We start from the raw sequence: 24,939 nt of genomic DNA on the forward strand, positions 1-24,939 counted from the left end.
ACATAAATTAGCCAGCACAGATGTTATGAGGGCAACCAACTGCTTCTAACTGGATTTGAGGCCCACTCCACAGAGAAATTCATGTCTTGTACTGCAAATATATAGAGATCATAGGCTCAAGGAGAGGAACCTATTACAGTTATTTTGCTAAATGGACAGTATTAAACTGCCCTCTAGATACTTATGTTTACATAAATTAGTGCTATTCTCAGTGTAGATCAGGGCTTCTGTTTGCAGAGGACATAAGATAATGAGACTTATGACTAGTCAATGTGCTGCAAACAACTCACTGCTAAGGGCTTGGCCTTATACAGGACATCAGGAACACCCCTCCAAAGCTCAGGTAATACTGAGGAAGAGAGGTTGAAAGAATTTAAGAGCCAGAGTATGGGAAAGAATGCTGTAAAACAGTCTTCAGGACATGACATGGCTGCTGCAACCATTAAGAACAGAAGCAATGCCATAAGACCTGCATAAGACCGGGCCCATTAATGGGAAGGGAACTTTAAGCCCACCCCACTCTCAAAGAGCTATAGGAATGGTTTCTAGGGCTGGGGAAGTCATATTCCTCAGTGGTGCAACCCCTGGATAGCAGCCTTTACTCAAGTAAATAACCATCCATGCTCATGCAAACACCCTAATTAAGATTTTCTACAAAAGAGAAAAAGGAGGACATGAAAGAAGTTGGAGGAAGAAGAGGTTCACTGGGAAGAGATAAAAGAGGATAACAGGGGAGGGAGTGGAAATATCAAAGTATATTACATACATATATGAAATTGAAATTTTAAATCAAGAAATAACATTGCAAAAAAGATACCAGGTATACATAAATTCACAAAATAACGATCCACGGCCAGATGTGGTAGTGCACACCACCTTTAATCACAGCACACAGGAGGCAGAGGCAGGTGGCTCTTTGTGAGTTCAAGGCCAGCCTGGTCTACATAGTGAGTTCTAGGAGAGCCAGGGATACACAGAGAGAGCCTGTCTCAAAACAACAACAAAAGCAAGCAAGCAAACAAACAAAACTGTGACTCCCACATAAACAAGGAAAACTAAGAGGTGTCTTTTAGCCTCAACCATAATCCTATGAACAACATAAAAGACACCTATTTGGGGCAGTATTTCCAAGTGAGACCATGATTCCCACTAGAAGAACATTGTATATGAATATTATCAAAAAATACCAGTTATTAAGCAATTTTCTCAATTACCTTACCACTTGGAGGTAATAGAAAAGAATTTAGGACCTGATCACTTTTACCCGTCCTGCCCTCATTAATAGAAAACTCATTCTGTAAGCCTCAATGTGAGCATAATCTTTCTCATCAGAGCCCACCCAGGAGATCACATACTTCTTAGCACTTTGAATCCACCACTGTCTTTATAACTACAATGTTAGAACTTGCTAAACTGTCTTCCCAGGTAGACTGGACAACTTCTACTTTGCTTTCTTTCTCTCTTCTCCTCATTCCCCAGTTTCTGAGGGTGTGTCTGTGGCCCAACTCAGTTACAACTGTCAAATGAAACCACCAAATGATGGAGTGTTTGCATAAGCCCTGGGTTCATTTCTTAGTGTGTGTGTGTGGGGGGGAGGGGGGAGCACGACATCATTTGCCTGTCTTAAATTTCTTTTGGGAATATGACAAATTAGTAAAACAGATTAAGCTGTCTTGTCAAAGCGAGACAAATTACAACTTCATTCTGAAAGTACTGAGAATCAAACCCAGGACCTTGTGGTAGGCAAGCACTAATTCTCAGCTACACACTCAGCTCACAAAGCTTTGTTGTTTTGCTTTGGTTCTGTGGGGACAGGGTCTCCTATAGCACAGGCTCATCTCTACAGGTGTGATGCTAAAGCATTTTAAGGAAGTGCTTCGCACCTCTCCTAATCTCAGGGGTTGGTCTGATCTCTGATAAGAGAAAACTCTGAGCTCTTAGAAATCAGACTGTCTTGAGGTACAAATTTTCTAATTGAATGTGCTACTTACTACATACAAAACAATGTGCCAGATTTACTCCTGGGCACAGAAATGTACACAGCATCATTAAACTGAATGGAAAATCTGAAACCCTAAGTAGAAGAAGCAACAATGAATCGCACACTCAATACACAACTGATTTCAGAAAGTTAGTTGTTTCCAAAATCCTGAAAGCAAACATGCCAACCTTTATGCTCTGTGAAACTGAAAAGTCTGGGAAGATTAAAGTATGACTGCAGATTAAACTGCAAGCAACATGTACACAAAGCAAATATAACAGAACATTTTCTTCTTTCTATTATTATTTTATTAACAGTGTCTCACTAGGCTGGCCTTAAATTTGACCCTCCTACCATAGCTCTGCAATGCAGGCAAGTACTGCAAATTACAGAGTGCACCACCATGCCCAAGACAGCGGACGATTTCCCAAGACAAACTGCTTCTGAGTTAAGTTAGCCAACACTGATGGAATTTATGGAAGCTCTCTATATACTTGTACCTATGTTAAAATCACTTTGGAACTAAGTCTGAGTTAACAAATATCTCTTTATCAATTACAGTGCTTTCCAGTACTCAAAACACTGAAAGTCAAACATGCAGACAGTTTCAAAAATTTGAAAATCTAAACCAAGGCACTTCAGGGTGGTTTGTAACCTTGAATAACCACACCAACTACAGCAGAGCTGCTGAACAGTTTCTTGTGGAGACGGAACCATCATCAGGGAGGGAAGAGTACAAAGTCTTCCTTGGAATCAGTGTTCCAGGACCTCTGTGCAGCCTCTCTTCCCATACACTATTTCACCAACCCTCTAAGAATAGCTTTTTTTTTTTTTCCTGTGATGTTCCCATACATTCAACAATTTTTCCCAAGGCAGTTTTTCTCCTAACACCCACCTGGAAAGATTTTGAGATACTCTTTAACAAGTAATCTTGTTCAAACAGAGAAGCTTCCTTCATGTTACTCAATTCAAACACCCACTGTCTAAAATAAAAATAAAATAATTAGAATTCCACCTTCTATCAAGACAACACAGGGAAAGAACTACCGTGTGTACTCTTCACCTCTCCACTTATTTCTTGTTCTCCAGTCACTTAGGAAGAGTTAAATATTCTCACTCTAATGCCTTCCCAGAAAGATGATGCGCTAAATACACATAAACATTATTGCATTCCCAAAGCAAGTAGAGTCTGGATTTTTGTTTTAAGGTAAGGAGGTGAAGGGTCCCAGGAAAAGAAAAAGAACCACCCGAGGCTCCAAAGACAGAGCTGGGTGAGGAGGAAGAGGCCATAGCAGAAGTTCAATAGCCACTCTCCAGAACAGTCTGGAGCGGAGACTGGGACCCGCCGCCGTAGCTCCCTCACTGTCCCGGAGACCGTGGGGTGGCTTCCCCTCCCCCTGAGGGACAGCAGCGCCCTGCGGCTCACGACAAAGGGGCCTGGCGCGGGGCTCTGGCGACCGCCGGGTGGGGGACGGGGGCCCGAGGAACCAGTCGGAGAGGATGGAGCGACCAAGGGGCACCGCGGCCGCGGTCCCTCCCCTCCGGGTCCCTCGGCGGCCGCGCAGCGCCAGGCCCCGCTCCACACGCACCCGCCGCCCCTCACCTCACGCTGCGGGAGCCTCGGTCTCCACCGCAACCCGAGATTTCGCGCCTTCCAGGGTCCGAGCCATGTTTTTCCCCCGCCTCAGCTGGCTCAGCCGGCCGCGGAGGAGAGCTTCGACTGACTCCGCGGCCAGCCGAGCACTTCACGTCACTTCCGATGGCACAGGCACCGCCCCCCATGCTTGGGAGCTTCGCGATTGGCTGACGCGGACGGCCTACCTGAGGTGGTGGGCGGGGCGCAGGCGGGGCCCGCGAGGCAGCCGCGGGGAGGTTGCGGGCTGGAGTAGTCGCCCCGGGGAATGGGTGTCTGGTCGCGGCCTGTGGCCTCTCGGAGAGGGTACCCTGGGACCCCCCCGGCCCGCCTCGGGCTCGCAAGCGCCCTTTGTTCCCGGGCCCTCTCGCAGCTCTGCGCGCTGACGACCTCTGGCCTGCCTGCCGCTGCCTGGTTCGCGATCTTGGCCCCAGGCCGCCCGGAGATGAGTTTGGAGTGGAAAGATAGAAAAGAACAGTCAAGACGAAATCTTTCATCCCTCCAGCATTTATCGCGGACGTTCAGGTGCTTCGAAGTTTGTAATTAGCAGCTCATCACGTGGGACCTGCAAAGGGCTGGATGGGTGCCGCGTCCTCATCGGTGTTTGCTGACAGCCTTGCCTCGGCCAGGTGAGGAAGGCAGCCTGATAATAACAGCGCTCGGCCAGACATCACACCCAGGCCCCATAGTAATCATACCTTTCTGGTGAGCAGCGAATGGAATTGTGCCTGTAAGCGTTTAGCCCTCTGCTGTCTGGTTCAAAACTGAAGCAGATGAGAAAATTATTCCCGTTTTACAGGTTGCAAAAGAGGAGAGTCGGTAACTATTGAGGAGAGAGATGGCAAAATAAACTGGCAGCGTCTCCTCGGGTTTGATATATAAAAGCTTATTCCCAACGTTTTCTCCTTTCCTATAGTAGGGAAGGAGAGACCTCTGATCGTTTCATTTAAATAAACATGCTTGCACTTCTGGAGATTGGATGAAGTTTTACTCTAAGGGGAAACCAAGAGAGAGAATGTGGCATCTGAGTCCAAGCTGAGGCTAAGGCAGGAGATTACTTAAGTTCAGCAGTTCAGAACCTGTCTCAAAAAGGAATAAAAAATAAAAATAGGACTGAGACTAGCTCAGTGGCGGTGCACCTAACTAGCATGCGTGAGGTCTAGGTTCAATCTCTAGTACTAGCTAAGCAAAACAGAAAGCTATTCTACAGGGAAGCCTGGGAGCAACTTCTGTCTGGACCACCTTCCCAGTCCCTAGCTCTCCACCAACCCCACTTTCCTCTGTACATGGGCACTTCAAGCAAGCTTACACACCCCAGAAGAATGTCCCTTAGGAATCTGCTCAGCTCTACAGCATTGTTCTGCTTTATCTTCTGATCAAAGGAGGAATTTATACACTTGGCAGCTCTTCCTCAAGATTTAAAAGGGTGAGGAAAAGGAATTCTCTCAGGACTGGCTTCCTACCTTCTGCTGGAGAACGGAGTGTGCCTTTAGCAAAGAAAACAGTCCTCTCTCTTCTCTCCTTCTCCTCATTCTCTCTCTCTCCTCCTCTTCTTTCTTTTTCTCCTTCTTCTTCTTCTTCTCCTCCTCCTCCTCCTCCTCCTCCTCCTCCTCCTCCTCCTCCTCCTCCTCCTTCTCTCTCTCTCTCTCTCTCTCTCTCTCTCTCTCTCTCTCTCTCTCTCTCTCTCTCTCTCTGTCTCTCTCCTCCCTCACCTCTCCCCTCTCTCTGGAAGGGAAGGAGGGAGAAATTTTTCCTCTGGATCCCAGTAGCTGGCCCTGGTCTGAGTCAAATCCTTGTTGAAGTTCTGACTTTTTTTATTATGACTTTCAAGTGGTCCTGCTGGTAGGCTCTGATCACCTAGGAAGTGCCAATAGACTGAAAAGGCAAAGATTTAGGTGGCTTCCAAAAAAGGCAGAATTGCAAATTGCTAGGTGTCAAGAAGCTGAGCTAGTAGCCTCTCTTAGCCTCTGGCTGACAATGGCACCTGATGACGGTTGTTAAACATTGTGAACACAGACCGGTGAAAGAGAGTGCAAACCCATGCTGCTGTCATTTGAAACCAGTTAGAGACTAGCTGGAAGCTGCTTTCTCCCATTGGCTTCAGCTTTAGGACTGGAAAGTAGGAAGAAAAAAGAACTGGGGGGGGGGGGGGGGGGAGGTAGCATTACATTTTAAACTGCTCCAACCTTAACTTCCCACAGAGAACTTTATAGCGCCCACAAACTTCTTCCAGTACCAAAATGAGAAATGGGGAACCTTTCTCTTTTACCATCTGTGAAAAGAATGGCTGACATTTATTGAGCATTTCCTGAAACCAGACCCTGTTTTTAGTGCTTTGTATTATCTTACTGAATCCCTCCCACAACCTGAATGAAAAGGGGTCATCATTGTAGCCTTGATTTATAGTGGAGTACTTTGAGGACCAGAGAGAAAAGCAATTGCCCAAAGCCACACAGCTATTAAATAATGGAGTCCAAATGCAGATCTTACCACGTAGCCCAACCTCTTCAACCTTTCACTGCCCCTAAAAATTAACCAAAGAGCTTTAAAAAGCCATTAATAGCCAGGCATGGTGGTGCACACCTCAAAGCCCAGCACTCAGCAGACAGAGGCAAAAGGATCCCCAAGTTGGAAGCCCCCTTATCTATATATAAAGACTCTGACCAGCCTGGGCTACATAGCAAGACTCTACCTCAAACAAACAAGGCCACTAATAAGTAGTTCTGTTGCCTGTTCCTTCAATGATGCTGTATTCCAACCACACAGGAAGATTCCACTGTGGGACTCTATACTGTAAAATTTTCAAGTTGTGGTCCCTGCTGAGCAACGGTGACCCACACCTATGAACCCAGTACTTGAGAAATAGAGGCTAGAGTTCAATACCTAGGCTACACAGTAAAACTGAGCCTCAAAATAAATAAATAAATAAATAAATAAATAAATAAATAAATAAATAAATAAATAAAAGGGCTGGAGATGTAGCTCAGTGGCATATCACTTGCCTTGCATGTATAAGACCCTGGGTTCCAATCCTAGCTCGATTTTTTTTTAAAGTTATGTCTGTACTCAGAAATCATCACCCATGGCAAATAACATTGACACAGATAAATGACAGTCAAAATATTAAATTTGTAAACAATAAGAGTATATGAAGTTTGTCAAGGTAATAAGAAATGTTTGCCTTAATTTAAAAAAAAAGCGGGGGTGGGGGGTGGGGGGGTGGAGGGGTGAAGGAACATCCCTTACCTTCTATATTATATGTCAAACACAGCTCTGTGCTGAGGATACACTGGGCAACGAGACAGTGTTTCTCTGTCTTCAGAGTTTGGAGTGCATGGGAAACAAACACTAAATACCCAATTAAGCAATCATTTACTCCCAATTGTGATAAGCAGTATGAAGGAAAATTACAGTGTTCTTTGGTTTAGAATGGAAAGCAGGAAGGCATTCTGTAGGAAGTGACATTGGGCCCAGTAGAAATTAAGGAGGTTGGGCGTGGTGACACACACATTTAATCTCAGCATTTAGAAAATGGAGGCAGGAGAATCAGAAGTTCCATGCCAACCTTGGCTACAAAATAAGACCAGCCTGAGTTACCCAAGACATGATCTCATGTTTTGGGTTGTGAGCCTAGCCTTTAACACAACTGGGTCATCTCTCCAGCCTAAGAGCCTATCTCAAAAGGTGAGAGGGGAGAGAAAGAAATTGAAGGGGACAAAGAGAAACCTACACAGAGAGAACTGTGTGTGAAGACACTGAGGGAGCAAGAGTCAGCAGAGGAAAGGCCAATGTCGTTGTTACAATGGGAATAAGAGAGAAGTGACTTATTTCCCTGGTGAGACAAGCAAGCTGGGTCTCATGCTGGGTCTCAGAGACAGTGTTAAAATGTCTTGAGGTCTTGTCAAATGATACACTGTAATCTCAGCACGTGGGAAGTGGAGGCAGAAGGCTGAGGAGTTCAAGGACAGCCTGGGTTACAACCAACTTTGTCTCAAGACAAACAATTTGGGGACTGGAGAGGTGGCTCAACGGTTAAGAGTATGTATTCCTCTGCTCAATCATACCACAGGGACACATGCTCAACTATGTTCATAGCAGCACTATTTGTAATAGCCAGAACCTGGAAACAACCTAGATGCCCGTCAACTGAAGAATGGATTAAGAAAATGTGGTACATATACACAATGGAATTACTCAGTAGAAAAAAACAATGACAGCATGAAATTTGCAGGCAAATGGATGGAACTAGAAAATATCATCCTGAGTGAGTTAACCTAGACTCAGGACAAACATGGTATGTACTCAATCGTAAATGGATACTAGATATAAAGCAAAGGACAATCAGACTGCAACCCACAGATCCAGGGAGGCTACCTAGCAGGGGGGACCCTAGGATGACTGTAGCTTATAATAAGTTTTGTTTTTGCCCAATCGCTGGGCAAGCTTTAGTGAAACATTCACTATTAGGAATGTACTTTCAGGAGGGGAGGCTAAAATCTTTTTAGATTATGGATTAGCCTATAGAAAAATGTCTGCCATAAATCAAACAGTGAAGGGGAAGATGAATAGGAATCTCACTTACACAGCTTAAGTAAAACATAGCTCTCTGAACAGATGAAGATAGGTTTCTTCTGTATCCCAGAAAATAATCATTATGTATATGTATAATTCAGCTATTATTTGGCTTAAAAGGATTTATTGGGAAATGTTATCATTTTTACTATTTTCTACAGAGAAAATATTTTCCAGTTTCAAATAAACCTGGACTTTTGAATTATAACCTGTTTTCATGTCCAAGCTATCTGTGTATTATTTCTCCTGCAGTTGTACATAAAATGTTTTTTGTTGTTGTTGTTGTTGTTGTTGTTGTTGTTGTTGTTTGGTTTTTCGAGACAGGGTTTCTCTGTGTAGCTTTGGAGCCTGTCCTGGAACTCACTCTGTAGAACAGGCTAGCCTCGAACTCACAGAGATCCGCCTGCCTCTGCCTCCCAAGTCCTGGGATTAAAGGCATGTGCCACCACCGCCCGGCACATAAAATGTTTTTACATTAAAAAAAAAAAAAGGACAAATACTATAGAATTGTATTACATGAAATATATAGAATATACAAATTCATAGAGACAGAATGATTAGACGTTATCTCAAGATGGAGAAGAAAGGAATATAGAACAATGATTTCCTAAGTACAGAATCTCTGTTTTGTGTGATGTAAAAGCCCCACTGATGGACAGTAGTATCAGGACATAATATCATAAATGTAATAAATCAATACAATTAATGTAATGAATATCATAAATATAGTTATTGAATGAATATTGCAAATGTAATCAATGAATACCACAAATGAAATTAATATGAGTGTAGTTAATGAATATTATGAGTGTAATTAAAAAAAAAAAGAGTATGTATTCCTCTTCCAGAGGACTTGAGTTCAGTTCTCAGTACCTCCACAATTGCCAATAACTCAAGCTCCAGGAGATACGATACCTTTGGCCTTTTTTAGGTACCCATACATACATAGCATAGACTCATGCAGAAACAGAACAAAACACCATATAATTTAAAATTTTTAAAAATGAAATGAAATTTTGAAAAATTAGCTGGGAGTGATGGCATAAGCCTTTGATCTCAACACTAGGGAAGCAGAAACAGGTTGGATTTTGGAGGATTTTTAAGCCAGCCTAGTCTACATAGTGAGTTACCAGCTAACCAGGCATAGTGAGACCCTGTGGATTTCAAGCTTTCAAATAATCAGGGTTGTATTGTTTGAAGACTTCATGGAGTGGTAGGAAAATGCCCTAGTTGGGAGCTGGAGAGGTTCAAGTAGCCTACCTTGAGAATTAGAATATCTGTCTTTGGACTTTGCATAAGACACAATCAATACTAAGTCGGTTGAGCCAGGGTTCCTGTTTTCGGAGACAGTCGAGTTGGGGGGAGTGACTTAGATGGGTAGCATGGGATGAACTTTAATAGAGATCTGTGCAAATAACCTTGGAAGCTCAAGAGAGATTCTCAGGGAAGATGAAGGTTTGTTAGTTATCTGTGGCCTTCGTGTCTATTTCCTCCCTACCTAAGCAGATAAAGGAACAAGCCTTTCATACTCATAGTTTCTTTGGCTCAGGATGGTAAGCATCACTCAGACTGGTGCTTCAGCTGTCAGTCTCATTTAGTGGCTTAAATGGGGGGAGACAAAAATCAAAGTTCACTTCATGAGGCAGTGAGAAGGCCCCTGCACAGTGCTGGCTCCCCTAGGATCAGTGCAAGCTTAAGGCCACTGGACTATTCAACAAGTTCTAGAAAAGCCAGGGATACCTATGAAGATATTTTATTGCAAAAATAACAAAGTATAAGAGAACAAGACTATGTGAGGAAACCAGTATTTTTGCGGTATACTGTCACTTCTTCTATACTGTATTCCTTATGAGTGGATAAGCATGGTCCATACTCAATAGAAAGAGAACACACGAAGATGGGAAAACCAGGAGGGGATTATGTACAGATCTCTGGGATTCAACAAGTGTTCTGAACCACTGAGCCATCTCTCCAATTTCTTGTTTTAAAGACATCAAAGGGATTCTCTCTCTCTCTCTCTCTCTCTCTCTCTCTCTCTCTCTCTCTCTCTCTCTCTCTCTCTCTCAGATTTTGTGTGTGTGTTGTCTGCATGTATGCCTGTGCACCACCTGTGTGCTTGCTGCCTACTGAGGTGAGATCCCTTGGAACTGGAGTTTCAGATGGTTATGAGCTTCCATGTGGATACTGGGAATGGAACCGGAGTCCTTTGCAAGAACAGTATGTGCTCTTAACTGCTGAGCCATCTCTCTAGGCTCTGTAAGGGATTTTTCTTGATTAGGGTTATTTGAAGTGCGAAGGCCCACCTTAAATATGGGATGTACCTTCTGATGTCAGCCAGATAAAAGGAGGTCCTAGGAGAAAACTTTGCATTTTTCCTGTTTGTCTTGTTGCCTTCCTGCCATGCTGGCAAGTTCATCTACCCATTGCATCTTGCTGCTGTTGTTGCTGCCATGGCCGTCCTTTCTAGACACTAGGACCCAGCTTCTTCAGCCTTCCAACACAGACTGAAGACCAGTGGCTCTTTAGGAAGCCTCTTGGCTTTCACCATTAGACTAGGACTGCTGATACATCCAATGTCTCAGCCTCCCCGATAAGTTGTCGGACTGCCCAAACCATATCGTTTAAGCCAATCTAATAAATCACCTTTTATTTTAAAAGTTTTAGGAAACATTTTTACTGTGTGTGTGTGGGGGTGGGTGGGTGTGGGTGTGGGTGTGTGTATGTATGTGTGCCCACACATGTATAGTACACGTGTGGAAGTCAGAGGACAATGTGTGAGTCCTGGAGCTCAATCTCAGGTTATCAAGCTTGGCAGCAAGCGCCTTTTCCCAATGAGCCATCTCATTGGTCCAAATCCCCCTTTTAATATATGTATGTTATATAGGATAAATGTATTCTATTGGTTTTGTTCATCTAGAGAGCCCTAAGCCGGGCGGTGGTGGCGCACGCCTTTAATCCCAGCACTCGGGAGGCAGAGCCAGGTGGATCTTTGTGAGTTCGAGGCCAGCCTGGGCTACCAAGCGAGTTCCAGGAAAGGCACAAAGCTACACAGAGAAACCCTGTCTCGAAAAACCAAAAAAAAAAAAAAAAATGATAAAGAGAGCCCTGATTAATACACAAATTTAATGTCTATCAACAGGGAAATGGATTGAATCAGTTATACTCTACTATGAAATAGAATAATATGACGTAATGTTAAAAGGATGCACTTATCAGGCTGGTGAGATAGCTTTCTCGGGTAAAGGTGCTTGCAGCACATGCCTGAAGATTTGAGTTCGAACCCTGAAGCCCATGTAAAGGGAGGGAAAAAAATGAATCCACAAGGTTGTTCTCTGACTTCACACATGTGCGGTGGCATGTGCAACACACACACATTTATATTTTAAAGTCTGGGAGCTTGGTAATTGAGGCATGAAGTATATTTAGATTACAGAGGACGTGTTTATCTACAAGCTCAATGATCAACAAAATGAAGATAAAGCACCAACAGTGCAGGACTCTCGTGTACTAGACCTGATACAAGGTTGCAGTGGGATTTTTATCAGTCCTTCAAGGACTTGTGTCCAGGAGTTTCCAACGAAGTCCTTCTGTTAAATTCAACTGAGTTCAGTAATTGCTAACTGAGGGTTGGGGTTACAAGTTGTTGATAGAGCACACACAAAGCTCTGGTGGGTGAGTCCCCAGAACCTCATAAACTAGGATGGTGGCACACTCCTAGAAACCTAGCCCACACTCAAACACACATCAACACATAATGCACATACACAGAATAATAAGTAACACAAAAACTGTAAAGAAAAATTGAGTTCTAGTTTCCAGGAGAGGAGGAACATCCAAGTCAGCTGGAGGCAAGGCTGGGGCAAGCAGGAGTCTAGAGGTGGTAACCTGGGCAATGAGTAGAGCTGGACAGGAAAAGATGCAGATGGTACATCAGGCCGAGGGAAGACACGTGGAATTGCCTCCATTCACATATTTGCAATAGGGACTGGAGAGATGACTCAGAGGTTAAGAGCACTTGTTCTTTCAGAGGACCCAGGTTTGATTCCCAGCACCACATGGTAGCTCACAACCATCCATACCTCCAGTTCCAGGGGGTCTTCTAACGTCCTTATAACATACAGACATGCAGGCAAAACAATCACACATACAATAAAATGAATAGGGTTTTTTTTTTAATTTAAATATTTGTGATGAATAGTTTTTTGTTTGTTTGGTGCTTTTGTGATACTGTTGTGTCAAACCTAGAGCCTTAATCCTTAGAAGGCTGAGGCAGGACTACCATGAGATCAAGGCCAGCTTGTATTAAGCAAGCACCAGACCAGTCTGAACTAAATGGCAAACTCCTCTTTCATTAATGACAAAAAATTTCCTGAGCCTTGTGCATGCTAGGCAAGTGTTCTACCCCTGAGCTAGTTAAAGCTCTTGAAGTTTGTCGACTTCTCACACAATTGTATTAATAGAATTTAACCCATATCATGGGTCCTATGTAAGACGAATTGCTAAACGGTCTTATTAATAAAAAAACCAGAGCCAGATATTGAGGTTAAAACCTGAGAGATCAGAAAAGCAGAAAGAAGCCAGCCACGCTCTCACCACTTAGAGCTCCTCAGCCAAAGAAACCTACTTCTTGTATACCCACGCCTATATGCCTTTCTGTTCTGCATCTCACTTCCTCTCTCTGCCCAGCTACATCATTTCTTCTTCCTGCCCAGTTCTGTCACTTCCTGTCTGTCTGTACAGACCTCCAGATCTGTACCACCATGCCTGGCTTTGTTCCCAGTGTGGCCTTGAACTCACAGAGATGGATCTCTGCCTTCCGAGTAATAGGATTAAAGGAGTGTGCTAACATTGCCTGACTTCTATGTTTACTATAGTGGCAGGCTTTTTCCTCTGATCCTCAGATAAACTTTATTAGGGTGAAGAATATACTGGGGACACAATACATCACCATAGTCCTAATTTTTAATGGCAAGGTACAGTCACTGTGGTTGGCTGTAATCTCTCCATTTTCTTAAGTCCTGATTCTGTTTTCTTGGCTTAATCTTTAAAAACCTCCCATCTTTTAAAAAATACAAATGGGTGTTTCCCTGGCATGCTTGTTGGTGCACTACTTGTATGCCTGGTGTCCAGGCCCGAAGAGGGCATCAGTCTCCTGTAACTGGAGTTCTAGTTGCGAGTCATCATGTGGGTGCTGGGAACTAAACCCAGGGCTCTGGAAGAGCAGCCAGCACTCTTACCTGCTGAACTATCTCTCTAGCCCCGTTACTCCATTTTAATGTTTTCAATTAGTTTTACAATTATAGTTCCCTCTGTCTACTGAGTTCTGACTATTCACCATCATATATACAGATTCCATTCAAAGCTTAATTGTTTCTATTTTGAGATATGTGATGTAGCTCAGACTGACCTTGCTCTCTTTGTGTAGCCATGTATGATCTTGAATTTCTGAACTTGGTGCATTTATTTATTTATAGATAGGATCTCTTATTTCCCAGGCTGGCCCCATACTCCTCATTATATAGCCAAGGATGACCCTGAACCCCTGATCTTCCTGGCTTCACTGCCCTAGTGCTATGATTATAGGCATGTGCCATCTTGCCCAGTTTTTATATGGTGCTAGGGTTCAAACCCAGGACCTTAAATGCTAGGCAAGCACTCTACCAACTGAGCTACATCTCTAGCTGTCCTGAACTTCTGACTCTACCTCCCTAGTGCTGGAATTCCAGCAGCCCTAGCCAACCATAAGGTTTTTGTCATTAGTATTGTTTCTGCCAGACATGATCATAACCTCTCTGAAAGTAGGAACCAAAGTTCAAAACTCTTCCCATCTCACAGCTCCCTAATTCACCCTCCTCTCCATTCAAAACCCTGCACACACATGTGTCATCCCATTTCCTTTTTGCATTTTAGCCGTGGTGCTAACAGGAAGGTAAGAGAACAGCTTGTGGGAGTTGCTTCTCTCCTTCCACCATTTGGGTCCTGGAGATCGAACTCAGGATTGTCAGATTTGTGGCAAGCACCCTTACCTGCTGAGCCATCTCACCAGCCTCCACAGTCTCTCTTGAAGATGTTTCTGTTTTCATTTTTATTTATGTACAAGTGTCTGTGTTAGTATATGCCACATATATACAGATGCAGGTGGAGGCCAGTGAAGGGTGTTTGATCCCCTGAAGCTAGAGTTGCAGGTGGTTGTGAGCTGTCCCATGTAGGTGCTTGGGATAGAACTCTGGTTCTCCTTAAGAGCAGAATGAGCCCTTAACTGTGAAGCCGTTCCTCCAGGGCCTTATTCTTTCTTGACATAACACGCCTTCCCTGCTTCCTATTATAACAGAACTCCAAAGAATCACCCATGCTTGCTGACTGCTTTATCACCCTAGTGGGCCTCATCCCCTACACATCCTGAGATGTCTTTTAAGACCCTGTCTTTCTGGACCACTCAGCAACTTTTGATTTTTGTGACCACTTCTGGGGGCTTCTAGGATTCTAGGGTCACCTAGCTGTTCCTGCTCCTCCTCTTCCTCATATACTGGCTAGTTAATTCTGTTTTGTTTTGTAGTACTAGGGATTGACCGAGGCACATATGCTAGAGAAGTCAGCCAATGAGCTAGCCCAGCCCTCTTTTTTGAAATGTTGAGACAGAGTCTTTCTTTATGTCCCAGGTTGTCCTTGAACTCATGATTTCCAGCTACTCTCTTGGGTAGCTGAGGTTATAGGCATTCACCACCATACCAAGCTTCTCTGCTCCCGTGCCATTTGTCAGCTCCTTCTTCTTCATCAAACCTTTGATGGTAGGTGGGCTCTAAAGACTCAGGTTGAAACTTTTTTCCGCATCAAGTCCCATGGTTTTAAGTACCACGTCTGGATCAATGATGCTAAAATCTGTATAACCAGTCCCTAGCATCTCTGAACTCCCTTCTGTAACTGTCTACTCTGTATTGTATTTGGATGCTTGGTAATGGTACATGCCTGTAATCCCAGCATTCAGAAGAGTAAAACACAAAGATAGTTGTGAGCTTGAGATTGCTGTGAGCTGGAAGCCAGGCTACAGGAGATCTAGTTTCAAAAACAATGACAAAAACAAAACAAAAACACCAAACAGCAAATCAAGTCTTCTCACCAACTGGTTAAAAGTCTCCAATAAACTGAGCGTGTGAGCATGGCAGCATTGAGGAAGGAGGATTGCTGTGAATTTGAGGCCAGCCTGGGCTACATAGCAAGACACAGTCTCAAACAAAAACAGAAACAAGACAAACTCCAGAACCTTCCCATCCCACCTACAGTAACCTTCCCCTTTGTTCCCAAAGCCTTTTGCAAACAGAGCCGGTTTACCTCTGACCACCTGTCCTAGCCAGAGCAGCCTCCTTCCCATTCCTGCCTTAATGGTTTGGTATTAGTAAGTCCCTTGCCTGGAATGCTGTTCCCTTGACTTTGCTTGGCTCCGTTTTTATCCTTCAGATCTCTGCCTAAATGTTCCTTCCTGAGAACTCACCTGACCACTGTCTACAACAGCCATCGAATACCCGTGTGTGCAACATCACTTCAGTGCTCTGGGAAGAACTATTTCCTTAGAGTTTTCTAATTTCAGTTGTTTTTCTTTCTACATGGGAAAGTAAACTCAGTGACAACAGGGACTTTGTCTTGTTCCTCACCAGTTCCTCAGTATTTAGGGCAGTGCCTGGCACAGAGCACAAGCTGCTTGTTTGCTCTCTCTAGCCAAGGCTGATTGGTCTGCAACTTAAACTCTGTAACCCAGAGTGGTCTCAGATTCTCAGCAATCCTCCTGCCTCTGCCTCCCAAGTGCTGGAATTACAATACAGGTAAGAGAAACCATACTCAGTTAAAAGCTTGATACTTGAATGAAGAAATGAAATAAATTCTTTTTATTTAACACCCCCCCCCATCTTAGTCAGAATCACAAAGAGTTACTTTGTGAGCCAGTTGTGGGAAGCATCTGTATTGGAATTGAAATATTAAGAAAGGAAAAAAGTTGAGTTACTACATAAAGCATAAAGTTAAGTTGGGAACTGTCAACTGTTGATGTGCTTTAGGAAAGGATATCAATTCTGTGTGTCATGAAAGTGATGGAGGGCCACTGGAGGCAACTGTAACACTTGGGAAGTCCGAGGCAGGAGCAGCCATAGTTCAAGGTCAGCCTGGGCTACAAAACAAGCTCCTGTCTCAAAGAAGGAGTGCGGGGACAAGGAGGGGGGAAGGGGGCAGAGGAGGAGGAAGAGGAGGAGGAAGAGCTGGCAGACTGCTTCTGCAGCCTGGTCGAGAACATGACGAAATGCAGACAACAGAGTGTCCTGGCAGTGGCCTTGCAGACAGCTTTCTTGTTCGGAGCCACCATGAAGGCACGTGGGTTGTGGGGGCATGGCGTCCTGCTTTCTCTGTCTGGGTAGGGAGACCATGTAAGGCTCAGGAACAGCTGGAAGAAATGGAACAGGAAGAATTTCACTATTGGTAGTGGTGGTGGTGGTGGTGGGGCTCGTTTAAAGGCAGACTGTTTATGTTTCAGGCTTGGCAAGCACCTTTATTGAGCCATCTCACCAGCCTGTGTTGTTTGTTTGCTTGTTTGTTTGTTTATTTATTTTTAACTTCATTTGGTTTTGCTTTTTTAGACAGCCTCCCTATCTTGCCCTGGCTGGCTTGGAACTCTAGGTAGACCAGACTGGGATTAAAGCTGTGCACCCCAAGGCCTGATCTATTTACTTTATTTTTATGTATATGGGTGTTTTGCCTTTATGTGTGTCCGTACACCACATGTGTGCCTGGCATCCAAGGAGACCAGATGAGGGCACTGGATTCTCCTAGAACTGGAGATACAGATAGTTGTTAGCCACTAAGTAGATGCTAGGAATTGAATCAGGGCCCACTGGAAGAGCATCCAGTGCTCTTAACCTCTAAGCCATCTCTCCAGCTCTTTCTTATTTATTTGTTTGTTTATTTATTTATATTATTTATTTTTATATTTATATCTATTATGAGATAAAGTCTTACTCTGTAGCTCTGGCCTGCAGCTCTCTGTAGACCAGGGTGGCCTCAAACTCACAGAGATACACCTCTCTCTACCTCTGAAGGTTGAGATTAAAGGCATGTGCCACTATACCCATTTTGCTTCATTTTTTTAAAGACACAGGATCTCATGTAGTTTGGACTGGTCTCAAACTTACTATGTAGCTAAGGATGACCTTGGGACTCCTGATTTTCCTGCTTCTTCTTTCCAAATACTGGAATTATACTGGGATTACAAGCCTATACCATCAAACCTGACTCAGTTTATTTTTTTCCTAACTAAAACCATGGAGCTGGGTATGACAGTTCATATACTTGTAATTTCAGAACCATGAGAGGCAAAGACAGGAGAATGGCCGTGAGTTCCAGATCAGTCAGGAACTGGCTATGTAGGGGCTACATGTGAAGACCCTGTCTCAAAACAAAACAAAAAGTTGAATAAGTGTAATCCTAACACTCAATATGAGGCAAGAGGATTGTGTTTGAAGCCGGACTGAGCTATATAGTAAAACTTTGCTTTAAAAAAAAAAAAAGGAAGGAAGGAAGGAAGGAAATAAGGAAGAAAGAGAAAAGAAAAAAAAGGGAAATAGCCTAGAGTTTCTGCTGTGCAAGTCTTATGACCAGAATTCATATCCCTGGGACCCATGTAAAAAGCCAGATTCAGTGTCTCACATCTGTAATCTCATCATTCTCATTGGATAGACCCAGGAAAGACAGACAGACAGACAGACAGACAGGATAATCAGCTGGAAGCTGAAGGGCCAGTATACACACACAATGGCAGAAACAAGAGATTCTGCCTCAAAACAAGGTTGAAGTTGAAAACTGACTCCCATTGACCTCTGCATGTGCACTGTGGTTACGAGACACACACACACACACACACACACACACACACACACACACACACACACACTGATTTTTTTTAAAAGGGAAAACTACTGCTTAGGGAAATGCTTCAGCCAGGTTTAGCTATGAAGGCACACAGAATCTGCAGCAGCTGTGCTCCAAAGGGACCAGCCCTTACCTCAGGCTGTCAGGAGAACCTGACACTGTCCACATGATACTGGTTTTACAAATAGGAAAGATGCAAGAGTGAGGGGGTCATGGAAGCTTGTGCCAAACTTCTGGAGAGCCACGGAGGCAACATGGGCCAGGGTTGTGGTTATAGTCCCTGCCTAGCGCTCCTGAGTGGGCTGTATATCAGGCTGTGCAGATGATGCCCAAGTTACAGTGAAGATCACAGGAGAGTGAAACTGTCAGAAACACAGATGTCCAGCAAAGAAGTTACTGACGCTGAGTGAAGCCGGCCTAGAGAGAAGCCATGTATATTATAGACTACAGAGTTGAGAGGAAGGAGCTCAGACCCTAGCTGTGGATGACAGCGTTTCATGCTTGCCCTCCTGGGGTTTTGTCCTGCTTTGGTCTGAAATTTCCTCTCTGTACCCCCATTCTTCCCTTTAGGAATGGAAATACTTGTTCTATGCCACTATATACTGGCAATATGTTTTTGATTTTACAACAGTTCACAATTAAGAGGTTACTTTGAGTCTGAGGGCAGACTTTCAACTTGGGCTTTTGAACAGTGTTGAAACTGTTAAGACACAGTGGACTCCTTAGGATACATAGATACACTTTGTGTTCTGAGCTCACCAAGAGACTTTGAGAGCCAGAGGTAGAATGTTATGGTTTAAAAGGGGTGTGTCTGGATGCCAAGTTGTGAAGGGATGATCTTGTAATGGTTACTATTCACTGACAAATTGATTTGACTTACAATCAGGAGACATAGGTGTAGATGGGAGTCTGTGGGTGTGTTTCTGGAGAGGTTCAACGGAGGAGGAGAGATCCACCTTGAATATGAGTGGTACCCTCCTGGGTCCTAGAATGAACAAAAGTGGAAGACAAAAAAGGCTGATGAGTACTGCTCTCCATCCATCCCTGCTCCCTGATCTACCCAAATGTGCACAAGCATCCTCATACTTCTGCCACCACAGATGCAGGCCACTCCCACTGCCATGCCTTCCCTACCTTGATGAACCATATCAAGTTATGAGGTAAAATAAATAATTCCTTTATCTGTTTAAACCTTCCTTTCTTAAGTTGGTATTTAGTCATAGCAACAAGAAAAATAACCTGAATGTGCAGTTACACGTTTAGAGAATTAGCTGTCTTTAAACAAAGCAAAATGATAGAAGCAAAAAAGAAAAGAGGTAACAATATGTGCTGGGTGTGACTCATAAGAGAAACAGCTAACCCAGGCCACCTACTTTTCTCTCCTCTACTGCCCTACCCCCACACAGCATAAAGACACTCTAAGAGGCACTTGGAAGAATAGCTAACCCTTGCTAAAGGCTTCTTATGTGCTGGATACTACAAGTTTTCTAGATTAAGTCATTTTATCTTCATGAAAACCTTATAAAGAGCCATTGTAATAGTTGTTTTACAGATGTGAGGCACAAGGCAGTTAAGTAAGGTTCTCAGATTACCTAGTCAATTGGAGCAGGCAAGCTGATGCCATTGCTTGAACCCTGAATCACCTTATCACACTGTCCCAGTGAATGACATTTCAATGGGCATGAGTATTTGTCGCTAATTAGTGCTTTGAGACTTCAGAGGAAGATGAACCAGGAGAACTCTATGGAGGTCAGGACCTAAGTATGAAATCCAACAAGCCAGGGCCAAAGTTTGGCTCTTTTGTGTCCCCTAAGAGTCTGTGTTGAAACAGCAAGTGGCGGGGATCTTCAGTAACTTTGAGAGGATAATGGGTCCCCAGACCTTTTGTCTTCCTTTATTGAATAGCATCCTGGAGCTGAGTATCTTTGTTTCATGATGTGCTACAAACATAACATATGCCTTGTCACAGTCCTAAAATCAGCAGGGCCAACCAGTAAATCTGCAAATCAAAATCAACCTGTTTTTTTCTCTCTTTCTCTGTTGCTCCCTCCCTCCCTCTCTCCTCTCTCTCTCTCTCTCTCTCTCTCTCTCTCTCTCTCTCTCTCTCTCTCTCTCTCTCTCGTTCTATCCCTCCCTCACCTCCCTTCCCCTGCCCCTTTCTGAAGCAGGGCCTCTCTATGCAGCCCTGGCTGTGAGTTCGAGGCCAGCCTGGTCTACAAAGCGAGTTCCAGGACAGGCTCCAAAGCTACACAAAGAAGCCTTGTCTTGAAAAACCAGTATAAACACACACACACACACACACACACACACACACACACACACACACACACGGATAAACCAGGCATCTGTAGCTTCCACTTATAATCCTAGCACCGAGGAGATAAACTCAGGAATATCAGGAATTCAAGGTCATCCTCAGTTACATAGTGACTGCAAGGTTAGTCTGGGTTCCTGGAGAGACCCTGTCTCAAAAACAAACAAGGGTGGGAAGATGAATCAGTGGGTAAGTGTGTGCTGTGCAAGCATGTCCTGAACTCAGATCCCCAGTCCCCAAATAAAAGCCAGGTAATACATGTCTATAATCCCAGTGCTGGGGAAGAGGACAAGGAAGAATCCCTGGGACTCACTGGCCAGGCAGTCTAGCCAATAGGTGAGCACTAAGTTCAGTGAAACCCTGTCTCAAAACTAAATAAAAACACAAGTAGACACATGGGCAAAGATGCACAGGCATGTACACAGATGAACACACACACACACACACACACACACACACACACACACACACACACCAGACAACAAGTAAATAACTATAATACATGCAGCCATTTTTTAAAATACAGAGTTCAGGGTCATCCTCAGCTACATAGGAAGCGGGTAACTGCAGCCTGGGATACATTGTCTGGGTTGGGGAGCCCTAAAACAAAATCAAAGGCCCACCATGCATTCTGCCAGTAATGACAAGAACACAGTAACTGCTGAGTGCAGATAACGCCGTGCTTCTCATCTGAGGACAAATAATTCTCTTTCCCCTTCATCAAAAGGCCATGAACAAAGCTATCTCAAGGTGCTTTAAGTTCACGGAGGAGCACATTCTGAGCTAGCTGATCACTTGGCATTACAGAAACAGTCTGGCTGGTGACAAAGCCATCTTTCTTTCCTGTGGACCCATAGTGAATCTGTGGTTTTCAGCCAAGGTGTGGACAGGAGATTCTGGCCAGTGGAACTGGATATATTTCACCTTTAGGATAGAAACTAGAAACCCCAGAGTGATGTAATGTACTAGAGACAGCAACCTGAGTCTAACTTTATTAGGATTATGTGAGAAAAACAGACCTCTGTTGTGTCCAGTCACTGAGATTACGAAGCTTCCTTAGAGTAGCTGGTACACAGCGGGACACCAATAAGAGTCAAGAAAATATTGGGGGCTGGGGGTGAGTGCTTGTGTAGCCTACAGGAGGCTCTGGGTTCAATCCCCAACACCACAAGCAAACACAAATGAATACAAGAAGACACTTTTACCATTCTGGCCTCACCCTTCCTGTGATAGATGTTAATTGTACATGCCTCATGCCTCGGCTCCAAGAAATAAGTAAGTAAGTAAGTAAGTAAATAAATAAATAAATAAATAAAAATGATCAGGAAGTACTTTAGTCAGTGTCTGGCCCATGTTAGCTCTCACTGGGATCACAGATGGGTTCTATATAACTTGTTTCTTCTGACTGGCCCAGCTCTAGCTTCAAATGATTTCACAGTTATGCTGCTATCTGCAGTGTTGTGACCCACACCCCTATCATTGTAGGGCTTCAGTGTATTCCTGGACCCCTCGGATCACCTCACACATGCTGTGAAACTCTTTTCTGGTCTCTATTATTAATAGCAGTGGTAGTAGTTACTTGCTTTTAGTTTTGAGACAAGGTCTTGCTATATAACTCTGTCTCACGAACAACTACCTATGAAGACTAGACTGGCCTTGAACTCATGGCATTTCCCTAGTCTCTGCTTCCTGACTACTGGGATGACATGCATACACTACACACCTAACTGATGTCATATTGCCATTCAGGTTTTTTCACACCTATAATGAGCCACCATACCCAGCTGTACTTGTCAACTTACACCCATGTCCAAATGGCAGTAGAATGGCTTTTCTTTCCAGCTACCAGACTGTCAGGCTTGTCACTGGTCTGAAGTGATGTCAGTTCCACCTTCAGCTCCGTGGACTGTCAAACCAAGGGTTATTTGGCAGCTAGGGTCAACTGCACTCTTACAGGGAAGTTCAGATTCTCTACTGAACTTTATTCACTATCCCTTGAGGGTCGTTTGAAGGGTAGTTAACCCAGGGATCTTGCTGGATATTCAGAACACTATTCCTCGTATAGCTACTAGAATAAGCCACGTGGCTAGCTTGCCTCTGTAGGATTGCTTGTGCTGTTACACAGTGGCTTTAGGCATGAAATTGGCTGTAAGAGTTGGCCCTCAGAATTCTGGAGCATTCATCCCTGGAGCTGAAAGTGCTCTATTAGTGTAGTGTTTATTACAGGGATGTTCTTGAGTCTTTTGGCCATTGTGTCAGAGTGACTCATAATTAGGGACCATTTCTCTCAGATCTTATTACCAGGAAGCTCTATTTCCCTTAAGAATGACTTCATTGTTGTCATGGGTTCACTGAATTTCATTATTATTGGGATTTTCCACTTTTATCCTCCCCTGGAAGATCAGATGGAATATACAGCCTAGGTCTAACTATCGCTAAGGACTGTGTAAGGTACATGTCTGCCTCACCACAACAGCTAGCACCTTACCCCACTTCTGTTTGTCTGCTTGCTTCCACCCCAGTTACTTAAACCAATTGATCGAGTTCATGTAAACTGTTGGGATCTTCTAAGCAAAAGACACTGAGCTAGTTGTTTCAAATACTATCACTGAGTGTCTCATAAAAATCAGTTTGACGTTGGAATTCGTGTTTGTGTAGCTGCCAACATTGCTTCGCCCGAGTGGAGGCCCCATTCCTGCCTCTTTCTAAGCTATTTCCCACTCCTTCCGCTCCTCATTGCCAAATCTTCCAAGAACCTCAGCACTTGCTGCTCTGCCTGGAATGCTGGAATGTTCTTGCTTTGGCAGGCCTCGTAGCTCTCCCCCGGCTCCCCCAGCTCCCCACCTTTTTTTTTTTTTTTTTTTTTGAGACAGGGTCTCACTATGAAGCACGGGTGAGCCTGTGGCCTTGCTATTTGACCAGGCTGGCCTTAAGCTCACAGAGGTCTACCACCCTCTGAAAGACTCATCACTGGGCATTTCTGTATGTACCCATGCTGCACATAGACACTTTCTTTTTCTTTATGAATTCAGAAGCCTTTTCTCCTCTACTCCAAGGGCAAGAAACAGTGCAGAAAAGTTAGCAGGATAGAGCTAACTTTTATCAGCTGAGTGGTAATCTTGAATTAGGCAAGCTAGGAACCAGTGATTTTTAGTCATAGGAAGTATATTTTCCTCTTCCTCTTTTTTTTTTTTTTTTTTGTGTGTGTGTGTGTGTGTGTGTGTGTGTGTGTGTGTGTGTGTGTGTGATAATGTCTTGTGTAATAGGCTGGCCTCACATTTTCTATATAAGACTAGTCTTGAATTCATGATCCTCCTGCCTCCACCGACCACATACTGGGATTACAGGCTCATATCCCCATACCTGGCTTCACAGCATTCTTTTGTACGTATCTGTGTGTGCGGTTTTTTTTTTTGTGTGTGTGAGTGTACATGTGTACCTAGGTGTGTCCCCCATGTGTCATCCACCTTGTTTCTCTTTATTGGCCTGGAGATCTCATATTTGGCTAGGTTGGCTGGCAAGCCCCCGAGATTTGCCCCTTCTGCTTCCTCAGCACTGGGATCACAAGCACAAACCACCATACTGGGCTGTTGAGACAGAGTTTCTCTACGTAGCCCTGGCTGTCCTGGAACTCACTCTGTAGGCCAGGCTAGCATTGAACTCACAGAGATCTGTTTGCCTCTGCCTCCTGAGTGCTGGGATTAAAGGCATGGGCCATCATCACCTGGCTCAGTTTAAAATTTTTTTAAAGAGTAGAATGAATTCCCTTGAGAATACAAGGTTTTGCTTGCTAGGTCTACTGGTAAGAATTTGGGATGAAGCATGAATAAAAAAGTTAGTTCTTCTCTTGTTATGGACAATCGAGTGGAAGCTGAACATCTAAAAATATCTTTGACTGGACTTGAAAAACCCTCCAGTCTCCAGTAGATTCAATAGTGGAAAAAGGAAATGCTTGAGTATTTGTTGAGAGCTTACAGTAAGTCAGGCACCATGCTAAACAACATAGACATCCCCCACAGTCCCTCAAACATGCCCAAATCCTGGAAGGGAGGCACACTAGACTGTGTGCAGATTCTCCAGTCTCCACTCATGCCTGGCCTAATTTAAGTAATTGAATGGCAATGAGAAACTGACAGCATATCGGTGCCCACAATGCAGACATTAAAATAAAAAATAGTCAAGAGACAGCACAGCCGAACTGTCAGAGGCCACTCACTTTTGCAGCAGTCACCAGGGCTAAATTTATGCTCAAAGTTTCCTGGCCTGCAGTCCCAGACTTTGGGTTTCAAAGCCACACCTCTGCCTCCAAATACATGAGGCAACTGATTGTTACGTAGCCAGTCATCATAGAGATTCCAGAATGTCATGGTCATAACCATGTCACACTATGGCATCTCTGGTAAGAATCTCAAAGGTGCCACAGGCTTTGTTTCCTTACCACTGTATTATGGGTTAGTTTATAAAGTGATTTTTTAAATATTGTTTTCTAACCAGCAGGGGGAGCCAGGTCAGTGTTGATTAAAAAGAAAA

The 24,939-nt window shown here is 43.9% G+C and overlaps 1 protein-coding gene across 3 annotated transcripts in view; it reads right to left on the reverse strand.

Moving 5' to 3' along the window:
* The window catches only part of Pik3c2a (phosphatidylinositol-4-phosphate 3-kinase catalytic subunit type 2 alpha), a 137,465-nt gene extending 112,748 nt beyond the window's left edge, over window positions 1-24,717 (reverse strand). Inside the window, exons 1-2 of one of the 3 annotated variants that reach the window (XM_076563618.1) lie at window positions 24,626-24,717; window positions 18,976-19,080 (exon numbers count right to left, since the gene is read on the reverse strand). The gene's annotated coding sequence lies outside the window, so the exon portion shown is untranslated. Of the gene's footprint in view, window positions 1-2,876; window positions 2,965-3,584; window positions 3,743-18,975; window positions 19,081-24,625 lie in introns of those variants that run through there. The other 2 variants (XM_015986485.3, XM_006992972.4) reach the window with 2 other exon arrangements.
* Between the last annotated feature and the right edge of the window lie 222 nt (window positions 24,718-24,939).

The sequence above is a fragment of the Peromyscus maniculatus genome, chromosome 1 (genome assembly GCF_049852395.1).
Source record: "Peromyscus maniculatus bairdii isolate BWxNUB_F1_BW_parent chromosome 1, HU_Pman_BW_mat_3.1, whole genome shotgun sequence".
Lineage (NCBI taxonomy): Eukaryota > Metazoa > Chordata > Mammalia > Rodentia > Cricetidae > Peromyscus > Peromyscus maniculatus.